The sequence below is a fragment of the Dermacentor silvarum genome, chromosome 4, assembly GCF_013339745.2.
Source record: "Dermacentor silvarum isolate Dsil-2018 chromosome 4, BIME_Dsil_1.4, whole genome shotgun sequence".
NCBI classification, from domain to species: domain Eukaryota; kingdom Metazoa; phylum Arthropoda; class Arachnida; order Ixodida; family Ixodidae; genus Dermacentor; species Dermacentor silvarum.
Window position 1 is genome coordinate 221,611,294 of NC_051157.2, and position 16,967 is coordinate 221,628,260.

At 50.3% G+C, this 16,967-nt stretch overlaps 1 protein-coding gene across 1 annotated transcript in view; it reads left to right on the forward strand.

Moving 5' to 3' along the window:
• Window positions 1-4,042: 4,042 nt before the first annotated feature.
• LOC119450991 (F-box/LRR-repeat protein 12) overlaps window positions 4,043-16,967 on the forward strand; it is a 462,769-nt gene continuing 449,844 nt past the window's right edge. The window contains exon 1 of the mRNA XM_049666759.1: window positions 4,043-4,230. The gene's annotated coding sequence lies outside the window, so the exon portion shown is untranslated. The remainder of the gene's footprint in view (window positions 4,231-16,967) is intronic.

Consider the following 16,967-nt stretch of genomic DNA (forward strand, 5'->3'; position numbering starts at 1 on the left):
TCACGCGAAATCTCGCAAAAATGATTGTATCCTCGAAAGTTATCGCTCGAGAATACCGCCCCTATCTATACCGTGCGCAGCAACCGATTTTATCTGCGTGAACGCATTATGAAACGTGACTCGTCAACATGAGGCCTATTGGCAACTGGAGAGACCGGAATTTCGCAGCAAACCTGTTACGCTCTGGGTGGTCGGCATTTTTAGTGCCCTGTCCGTGAACGGAAATTATCGTCAGCAATGGTTCATACCCCCCTAAGCAAGCTAAAATGCAACGGCTCCACCCCTCTTGTGATGCTGAGGCTGCAAGCGCTCAGCAAAGTGAAGCGAACAGTACATACATTCATTAGAATCACGCATACAACGTACAGAACAGCGTACGTTTAACGAAGAACAAGCTCAAAACAAGCATCAATCATCATTAACAATGGCTCATACCCGCGTAAGGAATGACTCATACCCGCGTATGCAAGCAAACAATGCAATGGTTCATAGCCGCCCCGCCCCGTAAGGCTGAGGCTACAAGCGCTCAGCAAAGTGAAGCGAACATCGCATACATTCATTGAGATCACCCATTGTTGTGCCATAGTACGTGCCAACCCTATCATCGAGGCGACAGGAACTCCGATTTATCCGCGTCGAATGGATTCGTCGCGGGTAATTGCAAGCAGCACCGGCCATCATCGCCACCCGTCCCTCTGGGTCCTGTCTACGAGTCGCCAAGGGGACGCGACGACACAATACGACGCGGGGGCGTCAGCAACCGCCCCGTCTGGGTCCTGTTGACGAGTCGCCAAGGGGACGCGACGACACAATATGACGCGGGTGACGTCAGAAACCGTCCCGTCTGGGTCCTGTCGACGAGGAGTCGCCGCCAAGGGGATTTAAGGAAGAACCGGCCTTTTGTTAAGCCAGAGAGTCGCCACCGGCCGCCCCGTCGGTCTGGTGCGCTCTTACTGCTTTGACCTGCTATCGCCAGCTAATGGCAGCTATTACCAGCTATTACCTGCTATATCTGTACATATTTGTACATATTGTATAAAGTTTTCGTCTCGTCTTCGTCGGCTCCAAGACTCCGTCTCTCGTCCTGGACCCCGAGTCACAATACCATACAACACACAGAACAGCATATGTTTCAACAAAGAACAAGTTCAAAACAAGCATCCGAACCATCAATAAGGCATTGCATACCCCCTCAGCAGTTGTAGTGGTGGTTTTGCAGCAGCTTCGCTGGAGATCCATTTTCGCAGTGCTGGGATGGCGAGTCTTTTTTGAGCGAATCATGAAGCTTCATTGGGAGACCGCGACAGACGGACGCGTCGTGACCTCTAAAAGGGGGCCCTCGGGAAAGCGAAGCCTAACGTCTCGTCACAATAACTGCAGCCTTAATCAAGACGTGACCGCCGCACCAAAATCGCTACGTCTGCGTGGCCCTATCTAGAATAGCCGTGTTACCGTAAGACAGGGCGACAAGTAGACCTTCAGGATATACATCCCTCTTATCCCGTCAGCCAGACTGTTCGAAGGATGCCGGCGTGTATGTTATGCTATGCCTCTTGTGTGCCCCGCGTATACAGTTTGGCGCGCTTTCGGCCCAGCCTTTGTGTGAACGCTGCGGTGACACGGACACAATGGGTGGTTTGAACGGAACAGAATTAGATCGTAAACGATGTCGTGTGGCAGAGACGAACGACGCTGCCTAACGCCCTTGCCAATCACTCGCGGAGCGGGTGTCAAGGCTCTCGTCGATGTGAACTTGAACGCCGCGGGTAGCGGAGGGCCGTGAACGGAGAGATGGAGAGCGAGTCGATGCAGGGTCTCGTTCAGCATGCCTTCCGAGTGTAGCGCATACAGACTACACCGTGCCGGGTGAGGGAACTGTCCCACGAAAGAGATCACTTTATTTGACAACGTCGGGACGCTGTCTTACAGGAAACGAGTAACGCAGAACTGCCATTGATACAGTCCGGTGAATGAGGCTGGCGACTTCTGCATTCCGGGACTCGTGGTGTGACTTGTGAAGGGACTTGAGAGTAATGTGTAGTGACTTGTGAAGCTGATTTGGTGACGAAATACGAGGGGAAATGAGATTTGGTTGCGTGTCGATGCTCCCACCCCCAATTTTCATTGATCGTTTTATTTCTGCACAGCTTTAGCCTACCAGAGTCTCTACGCCATGAGCCGTGCTCAGTGCAAATGCTGTTGCAGTCTTGCACTCGAGTGAAACAGCATGCATTGCAGTGACGCTGGATGAACGCCTTGTACACAGCTGGCAGAAATATTATCTCGATATAAGATCGCTGAGTTTCCCATTCTGAAGCATCAGAATCAGAAGCGTTTATTGGGTGAAGTTTGGTTAGGTTAGGTTAACTTTAACGGAAGTGAAATCACATTGCATCCATCTCTAATCGCGAAACATTCCGTGATAACTTGAATTCGTTGCGTATTAATATTGTATAAAGATGTACTTTGCTTTTTGTAATATTTGCATTGTTGCCTTTTTTTTGTCTGTATCTTTATTTTTTATTTTTTGACTTGTAATTACTCTTGCCCCCCTTACTCAATGCCATTCAATGGGCCTGTAAGGTATTTTGAATAAATAAATAAATAAATAAATAAATAAATAAATAATAAATAAATAAATAAATAAATAATAAATAAATAAATAAATAAATAAATAAATAAATAAATAAATAAATAAATCGTAGAGCGTCCGCCTCGTATGGGACAGGTACTAGGTTTGAATCCTGGTGCCGCCGGAAACCCATCGGTATTCTCTATAAGGGTAGAGATGTATCGTGACCTGGTGCTCAGTTGTTTATTTTGGTTCTCACCTCGAAAGGGGCCCCAATGGAGATTTGCGAGGTTCTCTGGGCGCCCCTTGGCCCCACCACAGCTTTGGCGAAATAGTCGAGCATCCGACACTGCTGTGGGATTCAGACGAGTAGCTCCCGCCGGGTACTTCCCGGTGAAATATATAGCTACAAGCGCGCTCCCGGCCAGGTGCTCGGCTACTACGGTAGTTTCAGAGGCTTGGAAGCACAACTACCTTTGTGGAAGTTGGCGGCATGGGGCTACCAGACTCCCCTTTCTTTTAGACAATTTAGTCCTTTATTCGGACGTCGTCATGACAATGAGCGCTGGAAAACATAACGAATCGACATAAAATACAGCACATGCATTGCGTGGTCAAGGCTTTTAGGGACTTCCTATGAAACATGTTGCAGATTATATTCTATAACATGCATCTCCTATCAGAGGTTATAGAATATTTTCTAAAACAGGCATTGAAACGGTACGAAAAAAGTAAGAAAACTATAAACGATGAACAAGACTGCAAAATGCAAATGTCAAAATGGGTCACTATGTACAAGAACACAATATGTGGGATCTGTGCGATATCTAGCCTTTGCGAGTTAAAACGTTTAATCAAACCTTTTTTTATTTTTTTACTTACTATCGACCAAAAAAGTGTACGGACCAAGGGATCTGACAGAAAGCTGAATATCTCCGCAGCCTCGAAACGCAGCCTGGTATTCCCATTTCCAGCCTCTACTGGTATTATGCGAACAACATTGTGATGTACGGCTTTACTGGTTACTTTTAAAGGCTGCTCGGATATTTAGCGTTTTCTGAGATCCCGTGGCCCGTAAACTTTTTTTGGTCGATAGTACGTATCAGCATCCGCTTACGCACACCTCTTATTGCACTAGCTCTGGGCTCAGCTATACGGTCCCGAGTGCATCGCCGGCGCGGCCACGCTTTCATCGGTATAACGCTATCGCATTAAAACGTCGCACGCGCCAGACAGAAGGAACGGTGCTCGTCAACCATGTCGGAGCGCACCCGATAACGTGAAACCCGCCAGTCATCGCTTGAAATCCGGGCCACCTAAGTGTGCGGGGAAGTTCCATTGGTTGCATCTAAAACGCGTGATAAGCGCATTGCTGTCCCCAGAGCGGCGTTGAGAGAAGGCATACGAGTCGCGCTTCGCCGCTGTTGCTGAGTGTGTGTGCTCCTCTAACGAACGTGGAAATGGCGGGACACGTGCGGTTGAGTTGTCTCATCAAGCGGGTCGCCCTTACGCTGTACTCCCTTACGCCCTCACTCCCTGATGCGCGCCCACTGCATGTGGCCATGCGTGTACGAAGAGCTGCGTCCATGCCCTTGCCCCTTCGAGAGAACCTGCATGCTGCCTCGTCAGGCCAGAAGTTTGACTTTTTAAGTCTCAAGGTGAGCGCTAGAGTTTCTCTTCCCGAAACCGTAGCACGTGCAACTGAACTGCGCTGCTGTTCCCGGTTGATCTTGCAGTGATGGTTGAGCATGGTTTGGTATACGGAGTTCGCGGGGCGCAGCAAAATGATGCGCAGCCTCCGCCCAAAATTTAATAATATCGCGCGACGCTGCGCTGCGCTTTCTCAAACTGCACGGCACGTTGTGAATGCGGGTTCAAGTGCTGTCCGCTTGAAGTGTTTTAGGCCCCCGTTGGCTCTGGTGACGTCAACGCTTTCGGACCTAGTGTGGCCTTTGTCACTCTCTTGTACGTCGAAAATTTAAATAGGTTTCACGACTTTCCTTGACTCTTTTGTACATGGTTAGAGCGCGCCCGTGATGGGACGCAAAACGCACTTGCCCTCCTGAAGCTGGAGGTATCCGCGCTTTCTTTTTTGGCTATTGCAGCTCATATACTCTGTGTCCCAGCTTACGTTATCCAAGTTGTTAAATGATTAAAAAAAGATAAAAACAAAACGGTACATGCTACAATTATAAAACCTAGGCTGTTCAGTCATCGGTTGTCTGACGACCAAACAACCTAGGTCTTACGGTTGTATCTTGCACCGTGCTTTTGCTTCTTTCTTGTTGTTGTTGTTGACCAGCTTCGCTAACGTTAGCTGGAACACCCTACGTTCTATAACGGGCAGCAGTAGCCCTAAATCCAATCGACACCCTATTACCCGAAACGAATTGCGGCGTGACCTCGAACCTCGACCATGCCGTGTATCTCTGCTTAATTGATCAGTCCTCTCACTACTTGTTTCTGTTTCACCACAGCAGACATCAGTCCTCCGTGTGTGTATATGCAGGGTGTCCCAGTTATCTTGGACCAAGATTTAAAAGACCAAGAGCTCTAGAGAAATCGTACCGACTGCATAGTAGCGACAGTCGTGCGTACTTACAGCCAGTGTTTTTTTTCATCACGAAGTATTAATTGTTTTTAATTAGTAAACTTTTTCATTATTGCTTGAATCACAAACATGCAAATTACAAAGTTGTAGGGCACCTAGAAAAACCTCCGAATCAAGCATTTATTTCGTACTGAAGTGTGCCTGGTTGTTTTTCTCTCAGAAAAAGCAAAAGGGCCCGCGAAATACGCGAAATATGAAATAGATGCGCGCTCGATCGCGCGCCGCTACTCAAGCGCCTCCAAGCAACCTTTGAAAGATACACGGATGCATTCGTTTATCGCCGCATCGTACAAGGCTTCGTCATGTAGGATGGCTCGAGAGGTATCGCGACCCTAACTAGCGTGGTGCGATAAGCGTCAGATCTGCGCCGTCACGGTTTCCCGACTGTCGCTACTATGCAGTCGGTACGATTTCTCTAGAGCTCTCGGTCTTCTTAAAATCTTACAATATACACACGTCAAATGTAATCACATTTAACTTATAGCCTCTATCGTCGCGTCGCGCTGTATAACGTTCATCTCGCGCACTCTGGTACCTGAACGGTCAGCGGATAATTCAACGTGACAACTCGGGCCAACCGTTTCTTTACCCCCATTAGCCTAATTTTCTTTCACTGAACCGCGGACGCTTGCGACCACGAGTGGGACGACGCGCTGCCCGCCGGAATAGGCTGGGTCGTGTGGCTGAGGCGTCGTCGTCTTCACCACCACCGCAGCAGCGCGGCATCTCGCTATACAGCCAAGGCTCTCGACATGACGAGCAGGCCGAGGCATCTATTACGGCTCTGACCCGCGAGGTAATTAACGTAAACCCGGCAATTCCTGCTCAAAGCGGTCGCCCCGGGCGACGCTGGCAGGGAAGACCAGAGGCGGCGAAGGGGGTTTGGCTTTCGCGGCGCATGCCATTCTTCTTTTGCTGTTATGGGTTGTTTCTTATTTTTGAACCCGCTGCACGCGCGTTTGTTTCGCCGCCTATCCTTCGCGGTTGCGTCGTTCTTACGTTGCCAACGCGCTTTGTTCACAGGCCGCGACGGGTCGGCTCGAAGGCGTAAGGAAATGCCGCTAAAGGCACGTCACTTTATACCTCGTAGACGCTGACAGCTTCTCATTCTCGTCCTTCGCATCCAGCCTCGCGGTGACGTCCGCATCATTTTCTTTTGCTTGTATCGTTTCGCTTGTCGGCTGTGCATGGGTATGTATCTGCTTCCGCTTCGCTACAGGAGGCTTCGCGTTCTGATCTGTTGCTTCGCTTTGGATATTTTGGCGTAGCACGGCGCTTTCTCTTTCGTTAATAGCCGAAGCGAGCAATTCCACCGTCTAGTGACGGGTTCGATCAGCCCGCGTACACTTTGAGCACACGCGCAAGAACAGAACATTTCTTGTACCGAGTCGATACACGTGTCTCGACAAGCTCCTGCGGTAAGCCTGCGGATGGCCGCCGAAGCTGAAGAGTTTCCAGAACTGCCGTACTCTGTGTGTATCGGTAGAGGGGGGTCTCTGAACGCTTCCGCGGCTAAATGGCTGAGGGTCAACTCTGACGTGCTCTTTATTGCAATTTTGCCTCACTTTCTCGGCTATAGCTTGGGCGCACGCAGGTTGGGCTTAAATATGCGGAACGCGAGCTGGGCAGCCTTCGCCGTGGATGCTCGCCGCTGCTCAAGCGCGGCACGTTTAATGGGCCCCCGCGGCGTATGTAAGCAACGTGTCAGAGCCGTCGGTTAAACGGCGGCTGACTCTTTTGAGCACTCGCCGGCGGTCGTCCGTGCGTTTTGGGTTGTTGCGCGGCTGGCATTTTTGATTCAGAACTTACTGTAGGGTCAGGTAGAAAGAATTGAAAGCGAAGCGAAAGCCCTCGGCAGTCACTGAATTTGTTAGTGATGGTTTAAAATACGATGTAATTGTTCGCAGTGGTACTGTTTGCACAAGCTGCGTAACTGGAGCGTTCCGACAATAGTTCCATAGAGAGGAGTGGTCAGTCATTATCAGCCATTGTACAAACCGGCCTATTGCTTCCAAGCAAAGGAACTCTGAGGCGAAAGCTTGCGGAAGTTGGTTATGCGTCTTCAAACATAAGGCGCGATCTTCTATAGCGGCACAGACGGTATATAGAATAATGTACTTAAAGCAACGTAGTTTGATTCCTTCTAGTCAAGCTGTACTATAGGCGTCAAATGAAACGCGAACAGCGGAGCGCGTTGCTGAAGCATAACTGAAGTGCTCGTCGTCCTGTCATCGCCATTGGCTTGGCAACACTGCGCCATTATGATCCCCCTTTACTGCGATAGTTTCGTTTTTTGTTCTGGTTCTCTGTTATTTGAAAGCGAGAAAAGAAAAATCGAAGACACCAAAAGCTAACATGTCGCACTATCGGGCTAGTATTATCGTGCAGTGTGGCGAAACCGTATCTGCTATCAGTGTCAAATGAAACGCGAACAGCGGTGCGTGCGCTGCAGTGTGCGGCGTCATCATTGCTGCACCGTTATCTTATCTCGCTGTCAACTAAAAGAACCAGAACGGGAACGAAAATGTCGCAGTATAGGGGGAGCACCATCGCGCACTGCGGTCAAACCGGATGTGCACGCCTGTCAGTGGTGATGACTGTACGGCGCGGCGCGCACTTTATCTTCAGTTATGCTTCGCGTTTCATTTGACACCGATAGCACATATTTGCGTACGCAACTGACTTTGCCATCTTTGTCCAGCGGGGACAAGGCAAAAAACAAGGAAGCTTTAGCTTCTGGTGAATTGAGGCCTCTCCATTTACCTTCAATGCATTAAGTACTGTTGCGCATGACCACTTTATCAAAAATATAATGTTCGAAACGTGCGCTACATCTTATAAATAAATAAATAAATAAATAAATAAATAAATAAATAAATAAATAAATAAATAAATAAATAAATAAATAAATAAATAAATAAATAATTGAAGCCAATATTGCACTTGTACGTTTGCTTTCAGCCGGAAACTTAATTGTTTCAATAACTTATCCCAACACGTCCGACTACAGAAGTCAACATTTAATTACTCTGCATTATACTGCGCAACACATAACGCACAAACATAGCACCTTGACTCTCTTCTGCTTGATTCTGCAGCGCTTCGGAATAAAATATATGTATGCAACTTCGAAGCACTTTTTGACAGTTCGTCATTATGCGCGACTTAAGCGGTACTCTGCCTAGTACACAGACCACATCTCGCTCTGCTCAAGAGAGTAGTTGATCTCTCTATACGCTATGGAACAAGCTCCGAGTAGACGACAGACACGGCCGCTGAGATCGTGCAAGAGGACGACTTGCTCATTGTTGTTCCTCCGACGCAAACGAACAGGAAGTAGCTTTTCGTGAGTGCCTCAATAGTAGTAGTAGTAAGTAGTAGTAAGTAGCGTTATTGCACAACAAGCCGTAATTGGTCTTGCAAGTTCGAGCTGGACAGTGCTTCTTTCCTCTGGTCTAGGGTAGCATTAGGAATACGATGCATTGCGTGATGCTTGGAAGAAACTGCTCTTTCGGAGAGTTGTAAACGACTCTGGCATTTGAACTCGTAGTAAACGAAACCTGTTGAAAACCAGCGAAAGTCACCTGGAATGCATTTGCTCCCCGCAAGTTGGCACCTTGTAAATATGATCCGCTCACGAAATGACACATTAAATTAAAAAAAAAAAAATTGGCAATCCTGTGGCGAAATGTTGCTGAGTTCGGGGTAGCTGTGGCCGTTGGAGTCTGAGAAGCTGGAATCTTCCACGGCTTCGAGCTCGCGAAGCACGTCCAGCACAACGCGCTCTTGACATCCTCGTTGGGAAACTCCTTTGCGAGAAGTTCGTGGCATCGTTCAGGTGCTGGTGTGACGTCCGTCCTAAACCACGGTCTATCGCAAACGTTGCAAGCACTTCCCAACGGATTGTCTGCAAACGTTTTAACGAATTGCTTCGTTGCCGCTGCGTGCTTGGCGTTCCTGACTTCGCACAGTTCCCGCTGCTGTTGTCGCCGCTGTTCCGCTTAACGCTGCCTGCGTTGCCACCTCGCTCGCTGCGTCGCTGTGTTCAGTACGACCTACCGTATGTGCTACCCACATTACCGCGTAGGCGTCGAAAATGTCGCGGTCGGTTTTGATAGCATACAGCGATTGAAGTGCAAGTGTTGCTGCGGTTACTTCTCAGATTCCGGTTAACCCGCACGTGAGAGATGATAAAGAACGTGGCCTACTTTTACTGTATTCAAATTGAGAGTGAGAGAGATGAATGAGAGGAGAAAGAGAGGGAGGTTAACCGGTAGATATCCAGTTTGCTACCCCGCACTGGGGAAGGGAAAAGGGGAGACAGAAAGATGAAGAAAGTGCACACACATAGAGAAGGAGATGAAAAAAAAAAAGAAACAAAGAAAGAAAGACTAACACACACAAAGGAACACAGGAGTATCACAGTCGTTCAAGCAGGTGGCGTATTCAAATTAAGAAATACCCTGGGCTTACGCCCTGTTTCAGTATATTCGTTGAGAAGAAGGCTTCATCTCGATCGCTGTCGCGTTTGCCCGGAGGCCCGTTGTAACCGATCTGCCGTGCTGATGGAAATTGACATGGGAACATTTTTAACAGCGGAGTTGTTTAAGCCGACCGTTAGTCCGTGCAGAGCGAGCAGAAAATGGGGGCCGATCCTGGCGGGGGTGCAGAAAGGGTCCAAGCGCAATGGCACATACCCCTGTGAACTAGCGAAGGTGTTTAAGCTCGAGGATGGTATGACTTGGTAGTGCTTAGCCTAGCCCAAATACGTGTCCAATACCTTACGATAGCCAATCAATAGCTGATCGATTATCGATCAATAATTAATAAACTCCGGAAAATGCTTGGGATGACTCGGTAGTGCTAGGTGCCAATCAGCTTCGCTGTTTCTTTAGCCTTGCGCCGCTAGTGCAAGGTGCGCTATTTTTTTTTTAAATTTTTGATTGACATTTTCTCGACGCTCACGTCCCTCCGCAGGTATGGCGTGGTTTCAAAAGCGCGCCAGGCATGAAATACGATGGGAAAGCGAGCTTTTTCGTAATTCCTAAAGTATTTTCTTGCGGCTACCTCTTCTACGAGCCGCTGGTCCCTGCACACCGGTAGTCTGGGCGCTACTGCTGCTGTGGCTACGCAGAGCAGCCACGCAAGCATCACTTCAGTGCGGGTGCGTACTTGTTCTATACGCTTCTCCATTCACGGCGCGTTAGCGGTATCGATCTCTCTCTCTCTCTCTCTCTCTCTCTCGGCATCTCGTCAAAGGGGGGTGTAGACGCGATGTTCGCGGCTATATACTTTGCTCGGCGACGTTGACCGCTTTCACCGGGGTGCACTCCGGTGCATTGTCTCTCAAGCGTATACGCGGGGGTTGATCTGGCCGTCCGTCGGTCGGTCGCTCGGTCAGTCGGTTCTACCGGCTGCCAGGTCGGCCCCGAACGTCGGCGACGATCGCCCGATTCGGGACGCACCGCTGCCCACCGTTCGGCTCTGCTCGTAGCGCCACACCACCGTCTCTCGTCGTGTATACGTAAAACGCCATGGGCGTCGATTGAGCGATGGCAGCCCAATGAAGGCAAGAAGACCACAGGCAGGGAACGACCTTGGCTTGCCAATCTTCCGGCAAGGCTTCTTCTCCCTCGCGCTGGCGCCGAGTCGATGGTTCCGCGCGAGAGAGAGCCGAGCTGTCACTGCCGCAGTTCCGGGGCCCGGGCGGTGATTCATTCCCGAACCCATTGCTTTTGCGCGCGAAGATGACGAGGGTTCAGCCGTGCGACTGGGGCTTTCTGGCGAGCGACGAACAGGAAGAGTTCGAGCGGGGCTGCCATGTACTGAGCCGGCGGTTTCGTTGCCGCTTCGTGGGCAATCGGCGACGATGAATCACCGCGATGCGCTTCGCTCCTGGCCGGCGTCGGTAGTCGTGTTCTACTTGTCATTCCTGTTTCTTCCTTTGGTCGAGTGTTTCGCGAACCTTGGCAGGGCTCCTTTCTCGCGGTATGCTGTCTTAGTTATTTCTTGTCCATTCGGCCAAGTCGTGTGCGTCCTTGTGTTTATGTAAAGACATTTCTTCCCCCTTTCGCGCCTTGCGCGTGGACGCTCCCTTTCTTTGTGGGCTTCCTGATAGAAATTCGTATCTCAGAAGAAGGGGATATGCAAATGTTGCAGTGTATACATTTAGAAGCGTTACCTCTTGAGAAAGGTGACGTCTTGTTCGGCTCACGAGGGGAAGGATCACTGAGAGTGGCTGCGCAGAAAAGAAAGGGTTTGGTGGCGTGGCGCGGGTCGCTGCATGGATGAGTCCGGCCTTGGAGGGGAAGCTCGCTTTTTTGCACTTGTCGTGGGCTGAGAGCGCTCCGGGGTGCGTCGCTTGTCCGAGCTGACCTCGATGTGTGAAAGCGCGCGCCGTAAATGCTTTTGACGAAGATGTATGCGCGGACGATTGTGGATGTCTCGGAGGCTCTTCGTTGCAAGACCGCGGTCTTACAGATCGCAAGCCGCGCCGCTTGGGCGGCTTTCAGGGGTTAACTGCTACGCAGACAAAAGCTTAAGGGCATCTAGCTCTCCGTATGTGAAATCCTGGAAGGTTAATTCTTGCCTTCTGCTGCTTGTTTCGCTCGCGTGTGATCGTTATTAACCATTTTTACAAGTGAACGTTTCGGCAAAGAATTGCGGAAGGTGTCCTTTTGAACTGATAGTGAGTTTAACCGCATCGCGGCTTCAGTTTTGCAACTGTGGCGCATGCTATTGGAAGTTCAGATGAATTCCTAATTTCTAATCATTAGGCATTCGTCTGTGCAACAGCTGCGGTATGATGTGCAGGATTGCATTGGCAACGCATTGGGTGTAGATACACGGTCACGTATCTTGTGGGCATGCAGTAAAATCTGTATAACTCACGTTAGGAGTAACTCACATGCACAGAAGTGGGCACATGCTGTGGAACTAATATTTAGATCATCTAGTATATTACTGCTCAAAGCTATTTATGACGTCGGGGACCGACCAAGTTCGAGCGCAACGCTAGTAATGTTGGTGTATTTTTGTTTCTGTGTTACAAGAACTTAAATGCTGTGAAAACGCAAATGCTTCCGGGTAGCCGGCTACCGCCGGAAGAGTGAAGAACTACATTCCTAAATGCGTTTCTATCACATCATTTTAAATAAAATACGCGTGACAGCAACGCATAACTGATAAAATAATTGCTCGTTCGCTGGCGTACCACGTAATACGGTGCTTCAATGTGACAGGACTAATCGATTGGGAATGCGCTAGTAACACAACAAGCAAGGGACTTCGGCGAAGTCATCATCGGGTTTCCGTTCCTCTTGACCAGACGTATCGCTCCGTCGAGTCTCTCCGTAATGAAGCTTCCTGGCGGAACCAGTAGTCGGGGTCATCTACACGTCGCTTCGCGGTACAACAACGTCATCGTCATTCCTTTCAAGGCTGCAGCTACACAGTAGTCGTGTTCTTCTCCGTCGGCGACGCGCTGTGTCAGCCGGGGCGGCGGTCGGTGCCCTGATTGCCCCCCTGTCAGCGCTGCGTCCGTTCGGCTCGGCCCCGGCCTGCCGATGATGCCGCGAGAGCGATCGAGTTTGAGGCGTCAGCGGCACCGTGACGTCGGCCGCCATTTTTTTTTCCCTTCCGGTCCGCGTCGCGCAGGTGTGCGTGTCCGAATGCCCGTCCGCCGCCTGCGAGGCAACGGGAGGTGAAATGAAACGAAAGGATAAGGGTGCGGAATGTTATGCCTCGGTCGCCGTGACCATCTGACGGAGAGCGCTATAGCTTGATGCCCGCCGTGGTAGCTTAGCTGCTGTAGTGTTGCGCTGCTGAAGCACGAGATTGCGGGATCGAAACCCAGCGGCCGCGGCGGCCGCATTTCAATGCGGGCGAAATGCAAGAACGCCCCTGTCCCGTGCATTGGGGACCCCTTAAAGGCCTCCAGGTGGTCAAAATTAATCCGGAATCCACCATTACGGCGTGCCTCGTAAACAAATCGGGGTTTTGGTACGTGAAACTGCAGAATTAAAATCGCTAGCTTGGTGAAGGCCGTTGTGGTGACAAGTGCATCGAGTCCGAAGGATCTTGTCTGTATCCTACATTCTCATCCGCGGCTTGAGTGTGTTCAATTTCTAGGCCAATGCTAATTTCTTACGTGTTTCTCGGTGTTCGCATGCACCGGCGCGCCATGCCACGCGCAAGCTTTGCGGGGCCGCCGCTTGATGGCGCCGAGTGTTCTTAGGGAGGCGCGAAAGAGGAGTGCCGCTGCAGTACACGTCTCATGCATAACTCCTTTCGACGGTGGCAATATGTTGTGTCGCTATATTAATGCATTGTTGAGCCTCATTACCATCGACAGTCATAGTGGCATGGTTCCTGCTGAATTTTTTTTCTCCCCCTGTGTAGCGTAGCAAAGTGGATAAAGTTTAGTTACCCTTGTATCATAACCCTTACATGTGGAAGTGAACTAATATGGCAAAGTATGACGTTGTCGCCTAAATGCAGCAGAGAGCAAGGAGCAAACGTCTACGGAGAAATGGTTCTGCGATACTACCGATTTTCTTTCCTGCAGGTACATGAAACTTCAATTAAGGACTACCGTGCGAACTCAGCTTTGAGAGCTTCGCAGTGAATTTGTGAATTTGAATTTGCGTGTCTGAGCTACGAATAAATTCAAGATTTTTGTTTTCCGGCGCACCTGTGGTCAGCATACTTTGGCTCACCGGTGTACGTGAGTGTTGACTTTTCCATATAGTCAGCGCATGGTCACAGCCGGAGTACGCCGATCTTTGCGTTCATGCAGCAACCAATGATGGCGTTACGGAAAAAGCTGAACACTTTTAATTGACGATGTGGTATGGAGGTTTTCAAAGAAGTCCATCCGGAAGTAATGTGCGGAGAAAATAAAGAGGAGGAGGGGAAGGGACGAGGAGGAGGAGGGGAGGAAGCAGCGTTAGCTCTTTCAAAAAGTTGCCACACCACGTGTGCATGCATCACCGGTGTCTTGCATCGTGACCGATTCGGGTCTCGTCAGCTTGCCTGATCGGAATCACGATTTTCAACACCTTTAGGGTTTCATGACCGCTTAGTTTTCAGACCCTTCGGTAGTGCGTCATGCTGTGCACCTCCCTGCATCCATTACCCTCCGGTCAGCTCGTGATGCGATCGGCAGCGTGTGGACCGCGTAATGATCCAGCCTGAATGTCCCGCTAATTCGAGCGTTCAGCTGGAACTGCACTTTTGTGATCACGTTTTTCAATTAGACAACTGCACGCGGCTCTAAACCGACCGCATCGTCGACCTCGCCCCTGCGGTGAGAAACAGTGAAAAGACAGAACGGCCACTGGCAAACTCTCTGGTGCGGGCCCCGCGTCGATCTATACCTTCCTGCGTTCGCATCTTCGAGGAAGCCGCGGAATCGCGTTGGACGGGCGGAAGTTTCGAGGAGGTTGGGGGGGGAAAAAAATATCTGACGGCATTGACGCCTAAATTGGCGCGACGGAGACGCGTTCCACCAGCGGGCCGATTATTCTCGCGTCGCTCTGCCGGCCACTGAGTTCTACGATGCACGTGCTACATCCCTTCTCCGCCTCCTCCGTGGTCTCTCGCCGCTCTCTTCTTATGTCAGGCGTATCCATCACAAGAGGAGTCAGGCCACCCGCGTACGCCTCCGGCGACGTCAGGCCGACGATGCGGCGAGCGCTTGGTGGACTCTACGCTGTGACCGCTTCTTGAGCAGCTGACTTGAGACCCCCCCTTCCTTTTCTTGTTGTTGCCGTGAGATCCGCGCTCCGCTGTTGGGTTCCTTAAAGGGGGTGGGAGGGGGGGGGGGTCGAGGAGGAGAGGACCCAACAGTTGGCTCCTGGAAGAACGCCTTCCCCCCTCTGACCTAGGTCTGCTTTCGTCTTCGTTTTTTCTTTCGCTCCCCTTCGGTTGCTGCCTGCTGATTGCCTGACCCCTGGGGGGTGATGCCGCAGCGGCGATGCCGGCCGTCTTGCGTCACGCATTCTTGCGCGGCGCTCGCGTTTCGCTTCCCTCAACTCGAGGAGCTGTGCTGTATGTGCCGTAACGACTCGCGCATAACAGGAAGATTCGCATTGAAATCACGCAGGTCGCTTACTTTCGCTTTAGAAGGATCAAAACTCTCCCTTCACTGTAAACAGAAACGTGGGTTCGAGCAGCTTCGGCTTTAGTGCAACCACCTGGCGACAGTGTTTTCATCTTTGTCATTCTCGGCATTGCGTGTGTGGGTTGGAGCAAGGAGTTGCGACATGGGAATGCTATTACGCTGCAAGTACACCCACACACACGCACGTACGTACACGCACAAAAGCATCGACGCACGCGCGTGCACACCCAGAGCATCTTTAATTGTTAATGAATACTAGCGCAATTACAGAGTTTGTACACATGACAGCCTCTGGTCGGGTACCTGATGCGTTTTTCTTCCACCGGGCTTTGCTGACTGACGGCCAAGCCAACGGCGCGCGGTCGAGGGCGCTGGCAGGGGTGCAGGAAACAAAACGTTGTTTTAAAGAAATATGTGCTTCGTGCAGCCTTGCACTGGTACACTACATTTCGCTTTATGCTTCCTCGAAACTGTATTTCGCTTTATACGCGCGTTCGCATAATACGCCGTTGCTTGCGGTATGTATCGCACCGCCCTCGTTCGGCGCTGTCCCGGCATGTGTGAGTGCGCGTGCATTGCGGGGTTGCGCACCGTAGAACTTCCCGGCTTACGCAGCGAGGGAAGGCCGTGATTTCTTCGCCCGCTTTTTTTTTTTTTCGTTTTTCTTTTCTGCGCTCTTCTGTCCAACCCGTTCGACTTTTGTTCGCCTACACGGAGCTTTCCCACGTCTTCCTTAGTCGAGGTTCAGGACGAACTCGCTATGATTCCGGGGCTGAGGGGTTTTCGTGGAAACTGTTACGGACGTCAGGATGAACTAGTTACGATCTATCCAAGACGTTGCTTCCGAGTACCCTTCTTGCAAAATCCCCGACACTGTTTTTTTTATTTCTTTTCTTTCTTTTTTCATCTTGGCACTTGCTTTTACGCCGCTTGTGATAAGGCCTTGGGGTGAAGTTTAATTCGTTGCAATGCATCGAGAACCAGGAGCGATTGTATTGCTTTTCATTTGCAGTGGCGCGCTTTGCCAACATTTAATCGATTGGAACTTCCGGACGAAAAATTCCCTGATATTCGTCGCAGCGGAGGTAGGAAGACGGGGATGGCTTTAGTCATCTGTGAGCTGAATACATAAACTTAAAAAGACCTATCGCTGGTCTATAGTCGCCGTCCAACTCAAGCAGAAGCTTAAAGCTTATAGGTGTTCTAGCCAATTGCGCTTATTTACGTTGCGTCACGGCGGAGCCATCGTTTTCGCATTAAAACCTACCGTGCGCTCTGACGTGACGATCACGTGTTGGGCCGACTCGTTGGGCTTCAATCGTGTTGTGCAATGCTCTCTCCCATAGTCCTTTCCTCCCTCCATGGTGAAGCTGTAAAAATGCAGTGTAAAGTGTACCGCTGTCCAACTCAAGCCTGTATGAACGCTTCAGCCGATTACATGCGCTCATTTCCGTTACGTCATGGGGGAGGCAGAGTTTTTGCAAAATCTGAGTTTCTCGAGAACTAGGTTTTCAAGCCCGGAGGCTCGTAGAGCAGGTGCACCGCTGTTTTGTACGATTGGAACGTGTACTGAATTCCTGCGTTGTCACCTGGTACAGTTGATTGATTCTGCTGAAGGAAAGATACGGCACAACATACGTTAGAATGAACGAGCTGGTCTG